The sequence below is a fragment of the Gopherus evgoodei genome, chromosome 3 (assembly GCF_007399415.2).
Source record: "Gopherus evgoodei ecotype Sinaloan lineage chromosome 3, rGopEvg1_v1.p, whole genome shotgun sequence".
NCBI classification, from domain to species: Eukaryota; Metazoa; Chordata; order Testudines; family Testudinidae; genus Gopherus; species Gopherus evgoodei.
Window position 1 is genome coordinate 220,889,940 of NC_044324.1, and position 15,895 is coordinate 220,905,834.

Here is a 15,895-nt window from a genome sequence, read left to right on the forward strand (position 1 = left end):
CTGTTGGTCACTTTCTATAATGTGGGAGTTCTCTGGCTCTTAGGGTTTTTTGTGTTTCCTTCCCCCAAGCTTTTAGATTGTTCCTGAATCTATACCACGGGGTGAACAGACAGAAGAAGGGCACTCTCACTCTGGATCAGAAAGGGCAGAGCAGATTAGCTGGCGCATCTGGACAGAGGTGAAGGAAGGTGGTGGTGCTGACTGGGTGATGCTGTGTTCTTAACGTTTTTTCGTTGACTGGTCACTCACCTTGTCTATTTAGAATTTAAACCTTTGTGGCACGGACTATGTGTTTGTATAGCATGTAGCACATTTTGGGTGCTGCAGCAATATAATATATGGGGGTACACTGCACTGTCAGGTTCTCCTGCAATACCTACTTTCACACATCACCGGTATCAGCACCCTATCTCTCTAATATTTGAGCACATCATACACATGAATTAACTTAACTCTTGTCAGGGCAGGACAGTGCTATTAACCCCTTTTACAGATGGTGAAACTGAGGCAGAAAGAAAGCAAAGTGACTTGCCTAAGGTCACACAGGGAGTCTGTGGCAGAGCTAGGAATAAAGTTCTGATTTCCTGAGACCCAGTCCAGTGCCTTCACCACAAGGCCTTGGGCCTCTCTGGCTAGGGCTAAGCATTAAGTCCACAGCTCCCCAAACATGTAAATTAAGGTCAGTTCCTGTCACATATGTCGGAGAAAAACTCAGTTCTCACTTCTTAAGTTTGGGTGCAGCAGAGTCAGATACTTTATTCTGTTTAGCAGCTACAGCAGGGAGAGAGTGCACTAGGACACAGGGTCACCCCAGTCCCGGAGAGGTCTCTCAACAGGTAAACAATTATAGCAAGCATTTATACTTTTGTTACAGACAATAATAAGCAACAGCTGCATTTTGTTTATACATAGGTCATCCTGATATCTTGTTTTTCTCACTTAAGAGACTCCAGTCTCTTAAGTGAGAACAGAGTGTACAGGAACTGAGGGCTCATCCCAAAAGAGAGAGCCTTATTGCTATTCCTGTGCAAATTATCCATTGGAATAATTTACCAAGGGTCATGGTGGATTCTCCATCACTGGTAATTTTTAAATCCAAATTGGATGTTTCTCTGAACGATATGCTCTAGTTCAAAAGGAATTATGTTGGGGGAGTTCTATTGCCAGTGTTTTACAGGAGGTCAGACTAGATGATCACAGAGGTCCCTTCTGGCCTTGAAATCTATTGAACAAGCCAACTCTAAAAGGAGCAGAGAATAGCAAGCTGGCCAGTGAGGACAAAATGAGGTCGCTCAGGAGAGAGTGCAAGAGTAGCATAATAAGAAAGCTATTACCAATTTAAAAAAGTAAACCACTAGAAATAACCCCACATCACTTTTTGCAAGATTAAGAATGTTAATTTGGAATGGATGTCCTGGCCAAATTCCAACTTAAGTAATTACCCTCTGTGCAAGATAAGGGTCTGATCCTCTAGCTGTTTGACACTTGGAATTTCCACTATGGTGAACAGGAATCAGCCAATAGCTATAGAAATAGCCTTCTGTTCTTTCTGAGTTGCAATTGTGCAATATGCTCTTACACCCCTATACAGTGTCACAGAAACACACACTGACATCCATGGGGGCTGACTGGGCCTAAAACTAGACAACAAAAATATTTAACAGCTTTGCTTCACTTTCTTCAGATACCCTGTGCCTGAGTTTTCAAGGAGATTTAACTGTAAGGAGAAACTGAAGAGATAGTAGCAGGGATTATAACAAGGTGCTTTTGAGCTTGAGGGAACAAAAACAAGCCAGAATTTCAAACTAAGATAATTTTGTGATCTGTAACTCAGATTGATAACATGGAAGTATTCTTTATATACTTTCAGAGTAAATTTGACAATTTTCAGGCCAAATCTTCTGAACCAAAGTTGTAGGAGATCAAAAAATGGGTTTGATAATGGAAGCTGGCTACAACCTTAAGTATAGAGAGTCTGCCACCTCTCCAATACCAGACCTCTCCAGACTGCTGAATCCAGACACTCCCAGACTCTGGGGAAGTTCAGATTTGTTTTCAAACTTTGTGGCTTTGGCACATTCCTAGCTAAATATTGTCAAAAACGGGAAGGGAGAAGCCTATTGAGGCATAATGAGCAATTCACTCAATTCAGTTATCTAAAAAGTATTTAATTTCATTTTGCATTTACTGCATATCCGACCCTGTATTATCTCTGTCCCTGAATAGATAAATTCTTTCTCAGCAGACCAAAGGCATAGACTGCTTATGGAAATACCAAACAATCACATAGAAACAGGAGGGAGGGAAACCTCTGACTGCAAGCTGAGCTTCCTTTTCCTTTCTGCTGACACCACGCTAGCAGAGGGGCCTTCTGCAGAGGAACGGAGAACTGAGAGCAGGAACTGATTAAGTCTGAATGTGATCCAGATTTACCACAAACCCAAGACAGCAAATCCACGCATGCATTTCCTCTGGATTTGGTGGAGTCAACATAAATAACACCAACACTTTAGGTGACAATTAAGGTTGCATCAGGACAGACTCCACTGACCCAAAACTTCTGATTTCCATGTTTTTAAGGTTAATCATAGAGTCAGAGGTTAAAGCCAGAAGGGACCACAGATCGTCTTGCCTGACCTCCTGCACATCACAGGTCACTAAACCCCACCCAGTTACCCGTATAGTGAGCATAAGAACCTGGATTAGACAAAAGTATTACAGCCCTCCAGAGACTAAACGACTGTGTGCCACAGGATAAATTCATGGAGGTTAAGTCCACTAATGGCTATTAGCCAGGATGGGTAAGGAATGGTGTTCCTAGCCTCTGTTTGTCAGAGGGTGGAGATGGATGGCATGATCACTTGATCATTACCTGTTAGGTTCACTTCCTCTGAAGCACCTGGTATTGGCCACTGTCGGTAGACAGGATACTGCGCTAGATGGACCTTTGGTCTGACCCAGTAGGGCCGTTCCTATATTCTTATGTTCAGAGAACAGGTGGGTCTGAGGCGCACCTGTGCCCAAGCCACTGCAATGCCAGGGAATTGATTTGGTGAGATATACCTAGGAGAAATTGACCTGCATTCCTTGCCACCTTCACATCACCTATAATACTATTGAAAATACACTCCAATATAAGGTTGTCATGTCCATCTCCAGCAGATACTGAAAAGCAATACATACCCAGACTTCATCAAGATTGCAGTCTAAATGCAAAACCTTAATGGTGACCTGATGCACTCTCCTCATATCAATAGATCAGCACATCTGACCATCACACAGTCCATGCATGCGGGAGGTTTCATAGGTTTATAGATTAAGGCCAGAAGGCACAAAGTATGATAATTCAGTCTGTTTGCATAACACAGCCCACAGAGTTTCAACCAGTAATTCCTGTATCAAGCCCACAATTTCTGTTTTAGCTATAGCCTGTCTTTAGAAAGCTATCCAGTTTTGATTTGAGGACTCCAAGGGATTGAAAATCCACCATATCCCTTGGGGAGTTGTTCTAATGGTTTAATTACTCTCACTGTTAGATGTTTGTACCATGTTTCTATTCTGAATGTGTCTCGCTTCAACTTCCAGTCATGGGACCTAATTATACCTTTTCTTCTAGATTGAAGAGTACTCTGATACCCAATTTCTGCTCCCATTAAGGTCCTAATAGATCATGATCAAATCACCTCTTAAGATGCTCTTGGATAAACTAAATAAATTGAGCTCTTTTAGTCTGTCACTGTAAAATAAGTTTCCCAGACCTCAGATTATTTCTTGTAGCATTTATATAGTGGCATTACGATTTTTTCTATCTTATCTATTCCTTTCCTTATGGTTCCTCACACTGTTACCTTTTCTGACTGCCACAGCACATTGAGCAGATGTTTTCAAAGAACTACTCATGATGATTCCAAAATCTTTTTCTTGAGTGGCAACAGCTAATTTAGACCTCATCATTTTGTATGTATACTTGGAATTGTTTTTTCCAATGTGCATTACTTTGCAATTACCAACACTTAATTTCATTTCCCATTTCATTGCCCAGTTACCCAGCTTAGTTAGATCCCTTTGTACCTCTTTTCAGTCAGCTTTGAAGTTAACTATCTTGAGTTATTTAGTATTACCTGCAAGCGTTACCACCTCACTTTTACCCCTTTCTAGATCATTTATGAATATGTTCAACAACCCAGGTCCCAGTATAGATCCTTGGGGGATCCTGCTATTCACCATTTTCCATTGTGAAAACTGTCCATTTACTCCTACCCTTTGTCTCCTATCTTTGAAGCAGTTACTGATCCATGAGAGGGTCTTCCCTCTTATCCCAGGACCACTTACTTTGCTGAAGAGCCTTTGGTATGGGAGCTTGTCAGAAGCTTTCTGAAAGTCCAAGTATACTATATCCACTGGATCACCCTTGTCCACATGCTTGTTGTCATCCTCAAAGAATTCTAATAGAATAGGTGAAGCATGATTTCCGTACAAAAGCCATGTTGACTCTTCCTCAACTTACCATGTAATCTATGTATGTGACAATTCTATCCTCTACTATAGTTTAAATCAGTTGCCTAGTACTGAAAGAAGACTTACCAGCTTGTAATTGCCAGGACCGCACCTGTAGAGCCCTGCACGGATACACAATTGGTCCACGAATATAAAGCGGATATCTGCAGATTACAGGCTCTGCACGTCTGGCACCTTTTCTCAAAAATACATACAGCGAGTTCATAGTATCAAGCAGAATTCATAATTTATAGATAGACAGACTTCCCAGATCGTCACACTGATACATGTTCTAGTATTTCTTCTTATTGTCCTTAACTCTACTGGACAGATTTTTCAGTGATACATTTAGCTTCCCTATCGCTGCCTGCATTTCATAACTGCTAATTGATCATAATTGCAAGCAACTTCCCCTATTTTCCCCATTACATAAAAATTCCTAGATAGTGGGGTCTGGTGGATAAAGTGCTGGACTGTGACTGAGAAGACCTAAGCCCAACTTTGCCACCAGTCTTGAGCAAGTCACTACATCTCCCTGTGCCTTAACTTCCCCATTGGCAAAATGTAAAGTGCTTTGAAATCTACTGATGAAAAGCACTATGTAGGACACAGGGATTATTATTGTTGTTTACATTTCTGCCTTAACATTGCTGAGGCTGCCTTTTAAGTTTTGTGTGTGAGTTTGATGAAGTTGTATTATCCTGAAGCTGTTCCCATTTAAGGGTCAGCCAGCACCACAAAGTCACAGCTCCAGCACAGTTGATAATGGGGCCTATCGTTTGAACATGTATGACAGAATGTTTCCTTGTATTAGTGTGTGTTGCCTTACCTTAGTGTTTGACTCTGTGTGTGTGTTGTGATGGGAGCGAGACTATAATGTGTGAGAGAGGGATTGTATGTGTGTTTTGTCGTGTGTGAGTGCATGTTCCATGTGTGAGTGTGTCCTTATCTGGGTTTGCTCTGTGTGTGTGTGTTTCTTCTCTGTTGTACAAGGTGATTCGGTGGATCAGTGTGTAAGGGTATGTCACTTTCTTGTGCCCATGTCACTATAAGCCTCCTTCATCCTATCTGTCTGTACCCCTCTCCCCCAGCCTCCTCATCTATCTCTGGCTTTTCTCCATCTGTCCATCTGTTCCTTGACTCCTCTTCCCCTCAATCCATCTTTTTGCCTCTGTCCTGACCCTGACTGGGATCCCCTGTCTGACCATGGCTGTCAGTGCCCCCCATCGGTCTGTCCATCCGGCCCTGGCAGGTCCCAGCTGCTGGCAGTTCCCGGGTGGCCCTTGTCTGCCTGTGGCTGAGTTCCTCCCTGGGCTCTCCCCCGTGTACCTGGCTGCCATCCCCCAGTCTGTGCCTGGCCAGGATCCCCTTCCTCTAGTCAGTCTGTCTGTCCATCCCTGGCCAGGCTCCCCATATCTGTCTGTCTGTCCCCGGCTGCCTTCCCCTCCCCCAGTCTCTCTGTCCATCCCTGGCCGGGCTCCCCATTTCTGTCTGTCTGTCCCTGGCAGCCTTCCCCTCCCCCAGTCTGTCTGTCCATCCCTGGCCGGGCTCCCCATTTCTGTCTGTCTGTCCCCGGCTGCCTTCCCCTCCCCCCGTCTGTCTGTCCGTCCATCCCTGGCCGGGCTCCCCATATCTGTCTGTCTGTCCCCGGCTGCCTTCCCCTCCCCCAGTCTGTCTGTCCGTCCCTGGCCGGGCTCCCCATTTCTGTCTGTCTGTCCCCGGATGCCTTCCCCTCCCCCCGTCTGTCTGTCCGTCCCTGGCCGGGCTCCCCATTTCTGTCTGTCTGTCCCCGGAGGCCTGCCCCTCCCCCAGTCTGTCTGTCCGTGCCTGGCCGGGCTCCCCATTTCTGTCTGTCTGTCCCCGGCTGCCTGCCCCTCCCCCAGTCTGTCTGTCCATCCCTGGCCGGGCTCCCCATTTCTGTCTGTCTGTCCTCGGCTGCCTGCCCCTCCCCCCGTCTGTCTGTCCGTCCCTGGCCGGGCTCCCCATTTCTGTCTGTCTGTCCCCGGCTGCCTGCCCCTCCCCCGTCTGTCTGTCCGTGCCTGGCCGGGCTCCCCATTTCTGTCTGTCTGTCTGTCCCCGGCTGCCTTCCCCTCCTCCAGTCTGTCTGTCCGTGCCTGGCCGGGCTCCCCATTTCTGTCTGTCTGTCCCCGGCTGCCTGCCCCTCCCCCAGTCTGTCTGTCCGTGCCTGGCCGGGCGCCCCCAGTCAGTCAGTCTGTCTGTCCCGGCTGCCCGCCCCTCCCCCAGTCTGTCTGTCCGTCCGTGCCTGGCCGGGCGCCCCCAGTCAGTCCTTCGGCTGTCCCGGCTGCCCGCCCCTCCCCCAGTCTGTCTGTCCGTGCCTGGCCGGGCGCCCCCAGTCAGTCTGTCTGTCTGTCCCGGCTGCCCGCCCCTCCCCCCGAGCCCGGCTGCCCCGCCGGGCTGCCCGCGGGCTGGGCGCTGTTTCCGCTGCCCGGAGTCACGTGCGGGCGGGGTTAAAGCTCGCGGCGGGGCTCGCCGGGATGAGCTAGCGGGGCCCTGAGCGGAGCCGGCCCGGCCAGTCTGCCGCAGCCCAGACGCCCCGCCGCTCGCGCAGGAGGTAACGGGGCTCGGCGGGCGGTAGCCCGGGTGCCGGGGCCTTCGCGGGGTGCAGGGTCCCCCGGAGCTGGGCTCCGCGCATCCCCTCCGGCCGCTGCTTGCAAGCTGGGCGCCGGGGTGGGTGCCTGCCCGCTCCCTCCCCCGGAGCCTGGCTGGGCAGGTCTGCACCCCCCATGCACTCTGGGCAGCAGGGAGGGGCTCTTTGGCTATAGCCCCCACCCCTTTCCCCTTTGCAGGACAAAGCTGGTAGCCTGCCCTTCACCCCTGCAAAGTGCCTGCACTAACCTCCGGGCGAGGGGCCACCTGCAGGGTGTGTCCGCTGGCCACGCTGCCCTGCCTGCTCTTGGCAAGAGGGGGAGCCCTCTCTCTACCCTACTGATTCAAGGCTATTGGGGCACCCCCCGCCTGCCTCTCGGGTAGTCTAGGGCGCAGGGCTAGCCATGTGTGTCAGGCTTTCGTTTGTGGAGGGAGAGGGGCCTCAGCAGCTCCAGCTGCTTTGTGCTTTATTCCCTGTTTAAGAAATTGGACAGGGACCTCTTGGGGTGCTGGTGTATTTTAAAATCAGTTGCCCATAGGGATCGCAGGAAGGTGCTGGAGAAGACAAAGGCTCTTTCTACATGGCAAAATGTTTGGCCTTCTAACTGCATTTACTGTCTATGTTGTAAGTGACATCTGTTACAGCACTTGGCTCTGAACTGGATAGAGTGGGGCTTTATTTCGTATGGAATGTCTGCACTGCAGTCATGAGGTGTGACTGCAGCTTGTGTAGGCATATACCTAAACCAGTTTTAATCTTGTTAGTTGGATACTGAGAGCAGTGAAGCCACCATAGTATGGGTCTCAGCGTGCGCTGTACAAGACCAGGGGCCCTTGGTAATTACGCAGGCAGCTAGCTTGTGCTGAAACCTCGGATGCTGCACCTTTTCTGCTTCAGAACCTGAGCTAGCTAATGTTAGCTTGGGTCTGTCTCCATGAGCTGCTGTTACGCCCATGGCTGCAGTGTAGACATACCCATAGAGTAGCAGGTATTTTAACCATGTTACAGAAATCTACAGAAATGGATCTGTAGCGTAGGCAGGTTGTTTAACACATCTACAGTCAACACAATTCAGCACATCCATCAGCAGTGCTTTTCTGACACAAGCTGTGTTAGCTTGTCTGTTTCTTCCTCTGTACAGTGTGTTTGTATCAATGCATGCTTGGAAATTCTGTGCAACTATTGCATATTGCCTCAGTTGCTGCACAAGAAGCAGTGGATGTGTGGACGTTCTCCACGCAGCACAGTGTATTTTGGAATGGCCTCCTATATAGGGATGACCTGCTAGACAGAGGAATGGCTAACGGTCTGCATATATGTTGATTTGAGGGTTCTGTCTACCCCGTGGAGTAGGCTGAGACCCAATTCATGGCCTGAGAGTTATGTTACAGCCCTGGTCATGAACAGAGTTGAAAATACAGGCCAGAGACGTGGGTAGAAACCATTTGTTCACCTATTGTGTGTCCTAGTGTGATGAGCTGTGTGGTGTCACTATGTTACAAACTCCCTCTGGGAAAAAAACCCAAAACACCAGTAGAGCAGGTGGTTTAAAGAGCATAGAAACAAAGAGCAGGTATCTGGGAGCAAAGAGGCTTCCTTCGGCACTGCTGCAGTTCTTCATGAGATCCACTAGATGTCAACAGGTTCCTTTAAGCAGTTTCTTGAGAAGAAAGACCCTCAATAATGGCATTTGAATAGTTAAGCCATTAAACAACAGTTAACACTGTGGTACTGTAAAGTCCTGTTAGACTTGCAGACGTAGCACAAAACTTTCTCTTGTGCCCTCTGAACTAGAGAAAAGACGGTTACTCACCTTTGTAACTGTTGTTCTTCGAGATGTGTTTGCTCACATCCATGCCAGTTAGGTGTGCGCGCCGCGCGTGCCGGTTCGTCGGAAACTTTTTACCCTAGCAACTCCAGTGGGCCGGCAGGTCGCCCCCGGGAGTGGCGCCGCCATGGCGCCCAATATATATCCCTGCCGGCCCGCCCGCTTCCTCAGTTCCTTCTTGCCGGCTACTCCGACAGTGGGGAAGGAGGGCTGGTGTGGAATGGATGTGAGCAACACATCTCGAAGAACAACAGTTACAAAGGTGAGTAACCGTCTTTTCTTCTTCGAGTGATTGCTCACATCCATTCCAGTTAGGTGACTCCCAAGCCATACCTAGGCGGTGGGGTTGGAGTGAGAAGTCGCGGCATGGAGCACTGCAGTTCCGAAGGCCGCATCCTCTCTCGACTGCTGTACCAGGGCGTAGTGGGAAGCAAAGGTGTGGACCGATGACCAGGTCGCTGCCCGACAGATTTCCTGGATGGGCACACGGGCTAGGAAAGCCAGCGACGACGCCTGCGCCCTGGTAGAATGCGCAGTCACACGGCCCGTAGGGACATGGGCCAAGTCATAACAGGTCCTGATACAGGACGTAACCCACGAGGATAACCTCTGGGAGGAGATAGGAAGCCCTTTCATACGGTCCGCTACCGCCACGAAAAGCTGGGGGGATTTGCGGAAGGGTTTGGTCCTCTCTATGTAGAACGCGAGAGCTCTACGGACATCCAGGCGAGTGGAGCTGCTGCTCCATGCCTGAGGAGTGAGGTTTTGGGAAAAAACCGGGAGGAAAATCTCTTGGTTGACGTGGAAGGCTGAGACCACCTTGGGTAGAAAGGCAGTGGTGTGGTCTAAGCTGTACCTTGTCTTTGTGGAAGACCGGTATATGGGGGGTCTACCACAAGGCTGCCGTAGTCTCCGACACCCGTCTAGCTGAGGTGATAGCTACTAGAAAGGCAGCCTTCCAAGAGAGGTAAAGCAGGGGAGCAAGTAGCTAACGGCTCAAAGGGGGGCCCCATGAGCCGGGACAACACCAGGTTAAGATCCCAGGTTGGAGCAGGGGGGGGACGGACGTTAGGGAATAACCGTTCCAGCCCTTTAAGAAATCTCGACACCGTCGGGTGAGAAAAAACGGAGCGACCGTCCGCACCCGGGTGAAAGGTGGAGATAGCTGCCAGATGGACTCGCACCGACGATAAGGCCAGACCATGTTCTTTGAGGGACCAAACATAGTCTAAGATTTCGAGATACCTAAACTTCCATAGGGCGGAGATTTCTCTCTACGCACCAACAGGAGAAGCGTTTCCATTTTGCCGAATATGTGGCTCTTGTGGACGGTTTCCTGCTGCTCAGAGCACCTCTCTCAACAGGCGTGGAGCAGCGCAGCTCGGAACCAGTTCAGCCACGCAGGAGCCACGCCGCTAGTGCAGCGACTGCAGGTCTGGGTGACAGAGGTTCCCGTGGTCCTGGGTAATCAGGTCCCGGATGAAGGGGGCAGGGGAACTGGGTCGGCTACGGCCAAGTCTAGCAGCATGGTGTACCAGTGCTGTCTGGGCCATGCCAGGGCACCATGATCACATGAGCCCTGTCTCTGCGCACCTTCAGGAGGACCTTGTGAACCAGAGGGAACGGAGGAAACGCATAGTACAGGTGGGTCGACCACTGGATGAGGAAGGCATCCGCTATCGACCCCGGCTCCCTGCCCTGAAAGGAGCAGACACGCTTGGCACTTCCTGTTCCCCTTGGACGCAAAGAGGTCAACCCGGGGATAACCCCACCTCCGGAAAATGGACGAGACGCGACGTCCGGCGAAGGGACCACTCGTTATGTGACAGGAAGGATCTGCTCAATCGATACGCAGCGTGTTCCGTACTCAGGGAAGGAAGGAAGCCCTGAGGTGAATTGGAGTGGGCTACGCAAAAAGTCCCCGAGTCGTACGCCTAGAGCATCAGGGAGGAGGACCTGGTGCCGCCCTGCTGTTGATATAATACGATGGTCGTCGGTGTTGTCCGTGAACACGGCTACACAACGACCCTGAAGCTGATGACAAACGTTTTGGCAAGCAAGGCGGACCGCTCTCACTCCCTCATGTTGATGTTTAGCCCCACCTCCTCCTGGGACCAATAGGCCCTGCGTCCGCAGGGTCCCTAGGTGGGCCCCCAGCCTAGATCTGAGGCATCCGTTGTCAGGTGATACCGAGGGCTGAGACGGGTGAAAGGGAAGACCCGCACACAATACGGACTGGTCCAACCACCAGCCGAGGGAATCTAAGACCTTCTGGGGGATTGTGATTAACATGTCTAACGGTTGCCTTGGCCTGTAATGACTGATAAGCCACAGCTGGAGAGGCCTCATGCGGAGCCCGAGCGTAGTCGGTCACAAAAGTGCACGCCCGCCATGTGGACTAACAGGGTTAGACATGTCCTCACTGACGTCAACGGGGCTGACCGCAAGCGTTGAACGATCGCCGCCATGGTCTGGTAACCGCTGCCGAGGCAGCGAGGCCCTGCCCACAGTGGCGTCCAGGACGGCCCCGATAAATTCCACCTTCTGAGTGGGCCTCAGGGTGGACTTGTCTGTGTTTATCAAGAGGCCCAGACTCGCAAACATGCCGGTGATCACGCGGACATGGCTGTTCACCTGCTGTTCCGACGTGCCCCGAATCAACCAATCGTCCAGATAAGGGAACACGTGGACACGGTTGCGCCGAAGATGCGCCACGACAACTGCCATGCATTTTGTAAACACCCTCGGGGCCGTGGACAGGCCAAACGGGAGGACCGCAAATTGATAATGACGAGCCCCCACAACGAAGCGGAGGAAGCGTCTGTGGCGTGGCCAAATGGCAATGTGGAAATACGCGTCCTGCATGTCGAGGGCGGCGTACCAGTCTCCCGGATCCAGGGATGGAATAATGGTCCCCAGGGATACCATGTGGAACTTCAACTTCACGAGGTATTTGTTGAGCTCTCGCAGGTCGAGGATAGGCCTGAGGCCCCCCTTGGCCTTGGGGATCAGAAAGTAGCGGGAATAAAACCCCTTGCCTTTCTCGTTTTCGGGAACCGCCTCTATAGCTCCTTTGCTGAGGAGCGTCTGCACCTCCTGCCGAAGGAATTGCTCGTGAGAGGGGTCCCTGAAGAGGGACGAGGAAGGAGGGCGGGAAGGAGGAAACGAAACAAACTGCAGGCGGTACCCCGTCTGCACCACGCTTAAGACCCAGCGGTCCGATGTTATTTGGGACCACGCCGGGAGGAAAAACGAAAGGCGGTTGGAAAACGGGGGGGAAGGATCCATAGGGGAAACTGTTACTGCGCCCTCGAGCGCCCCTTCAAAATGAAGGCTTAGGACCAGGCGTGGGTTTTGAGGAGCCTTGGTTCTGCCCCCCTTGGTTCCCCGACTGCCTGCGCCTCCCGTTCCTGCCGCGGCGCCTGTAAAGGTCCTGCCGCTGGCGGAACTGGGAAAACGGCCTGCGTTGTTGTTGTTGTGGCCGGAAGGGTCTACGCTGCGTCACGGGAGTGTGCATCCCGAGGGACCGCATAACGACTCGGTTGTCTTTCAGACTCTTGAGTCTGGGGTCTGTTTTGTCAGAAAACAGGCCCTGGCCTTCGAAAGGAAGGTCTTGTATAGTATGCTGGAGTTCCGGCGGAAGGCCGGAAACCTGCAGCCAGGAGATGCGACGCATCGTAACTCCTGACGCAAGGGTACGGGCAGCCGAGTCCGCAGCGTCCAAGGAGGCTTGCAAGGCCGTGCGTGCGACCTTCTTGCCTTCGTCCAAGATGGCTGTGAACTCTTGGCGAGCATCCTGTGGCAGCAGCTCCTTAAATTTGTCCACTGCCACCCAGGAATCAAAGGCATATCTGCTCAGCAGGGCCTGCTGGTTGGAGACCCTGAGCTGCAGCGCCCCAGCCGAATACACCTTACGGCCAAGGAGGTCCATCCGCCTGGCCTCTCTGGACTTGGGGGCCGGAGCCTCCTGGCCGTGACGCTCCCTATCGTTCACCGATTGCACTACCAGTGAACCGGGAGTGGGGTGAACATGTAGATATTCATAGCCCCTAGAAGGGGCCATGTACTTTCTCTCGACTCCTTTCGCTGTCGGATGGCATGGAGGCCGGGGACTGCCAGATAGTATGGCATTGGCCTGGATGGTCAGTATGCAAGGGCAGGGCGACCCTGGTGGGAGCATCAGAAGAGAGGATGGTAACAATTGGGTCCCTCTATCTCCGAGACCTCCTCTGCCTGCAGATTCGGGTTTTGAGCCAACTGCCTGAGGAGGTCCTGGTGCGCCCTAAGACTCCAGCGGGGGGGGACTGTTGGAGGAGGTACCCTCCACCGCCTCATCCGCGGAGGAGGATGATGAGACCCCAGGCACAATAGTGTCCAACTGAGGATCTTCCTCAGCCCTCGCCTCTGTCATCCGGAGCCACAGCGGAGTCCTGCTGTTTGGACCCTTCGTCCCCTTCCGGGGAGGGAGGGGGGCGAGACAAGGAGGCTTCAGGGGCCCTACGCTCTGCAGTCGCCGGCCTAGCAGGGAGCTGCTGGGGGCCCTGGGCCTGATGGTACGCCCAGGGTGTCCAGAATCCCCACTGTTGTGGGCCTTGGTCCTGCAGCGGCGGATCAGCAAACAGCGCCGCCTGCCGGTCGGTGCCCAGCGCATAGCCGCTGTCCGTCTGGGAGGATACGGACGGCTGCCTCGAGGGCCACGGTGGGGCCGACCCTGGATAGTACGGGTCTGCGTGGGCCGGCACGGAGGATCGTCTCGGTGCCGGGGACCGGTGCCGGGAGTCATATCGGTGCCGGGATCGGGACCGGGATCTGTCACGGTGCCGGGCGCCGCTTCGGTGCCCGGGCGCCGCTTCGGTGCGGGCGCCGCTTCGGTGCCGGGACCTACTACCAGCTCGGTGCCGGGAGATCGACCGGGACCGGGACCCTGCCACCAGCTCGGTGCCAGGATGAGGTCGACCGGGACACTGCCACCGGCTCGGTGCCGGGAGGTCGAGCGAGACCGGGACCGGGACCTTCCACCAGCTCGGTGCCGGGAGGTCGACCGGTGCGGCGAGTAGGCGTCGGGACCTGCTCCTGGAGTCGCGGTGCCGGTGTCGACTGGAGCCTGACCGCGACCGTCTCGATGCCGACCGGTGCCGCGAGTGCGACCGGTACCGCTGAGGGGAGCGGTGCCGGGACTGCGAGCGGCGTCGGGAACTGGAGCGCCCAAGACGTCGGGACCTGGATCGGGAACGACTGTCTGTGGGCGGTGCCGACATCATGGGCTTGCCTCTGGACGCGACCCGCACCGGAGGTACCGGGGGTGGCAGCCGAGTAGGCTCCGTCAGGGCAATAAGGTCCCGAGCCGAGGCGAAGGTCTCCGGTGTGGATGGGACCACTATCTCAACCCCAGATCTCATGGGGGAGCTCGGCGGCACCGGACTCAACGGACCCGCCGGGCCCGGAGTCAACGGTGCTGACGGTGCCGGCGGCGCCGCGGCCGATGTCGAGGCCGGGCGCTCTAGCCGGGTCTGCCTGGCCGGAGTATTAGACTTCGACGGCCTTGGCTCTGGCTCCAGTGCCGGAGAGGGTCGGTGCCGAGGAGTCTTCTCGGTGCCGGAGCGATCCGGTGCCGGTGCCGATACCACGGCCTGCGAAGCCGTCGGGTCAAGTGCCGCCTCCATCAGGAGAGTTCGGAGCCTTTGATCCCTCTCCTTCTTTGTCCTCGGCTTAAAGGCCTTACAGATGCGGCACTTGTCAGATCTGTGCGATTCCCCGAGGCACTTCAGGCACGCTTCGTGGGGATCGCTGGTAGGCATGGGCTTCTTGCAGGCCGCACACTGCTTGAAGCCCGGCGAACCAGGCATGAGCCCGGTGCCGGGTGCCGGGAAGGGCTAAGCCCCCGGCGAAGAAGTACTTTACAACTAATTAACTTAACTATCAACTTAACAAACTATTTAACAACTGTAATGGAACTAGAGAATAACAATAGATAACGATAGATAACTAGGAGAGCTAGGGACGTGGAGGACAGCTATGCCGCGCTCCACAGTTCCAACGACCGACACGGCGGTAAGAAGGAACTGAGGAGCGGGCGGGCCGGCAGGGATATATATTGGGCGCCATGGCGGCGCCACTCCAGGGGGCGACCTGCCGGCCCACTGGAGTTGCTAGGGTAAAAAGTTTCCGACGAACGTGCACGCGCGGCGCGCACACCTAACTGGAATGGATGTGAGCAATCACTCGAAGAAGAACCTGTGTTATTGCTTTTCCATGCCACATTAACAAGGCAGATGACTACCTGGCTCAGCTGCCAAAGTGCAAGCTGCCAACCTGACTCTTCCTTGTTTAAAGGTGACCCAGAATGCCGCTGAGCATTGGCTAAACAAACTCAGTGTGGAGCTACTCCATCTGTGTGTTAAATACTTGCACTGAAATTCTTTCTTTGAGAAGAGTATGATAAGCGAATCAGTCCCTCTGTTCTGAGTCATTCATGCAATGACACAATTGACAGAAACTAAAGGGGGTACTAGATTGTAAATAGCGTGTGTATGATACAAATGCAGTGAGAGGGTAGGGTGATAAGTCACGTTTCCAGGAAACAGAATTCAAGTGTTTGGAATCTAGCCTAGAATGGCAGGAATCCTAGGTAGCACATCCCTTTTGAGAGCTCCATCTCTGCTGTTGGCTACAAGAGAAGTAAAAAACAAACGTATGCTCATCTCCTCAATGGAGAGAGAAGAATGAAGTGCTCTCTGCGCACAGCACTTCCCCGGCAAAGTACTCCTGAAGTTATTAGACAGTTATAACCACCAGGTGACCTCACCTAAACCTCTCCTTGCATTGTATATTTCTAGCAATTTTAAATTTATAGTAAATAATCATGCAACTTTTTTTGTTCTGCAATGAACTTTGGGTTTCTCACACAGTATAAATAGGGGTGAGGAGAAGGCTGTATGTTTGCTTGTGCTTTTAGAAATTAG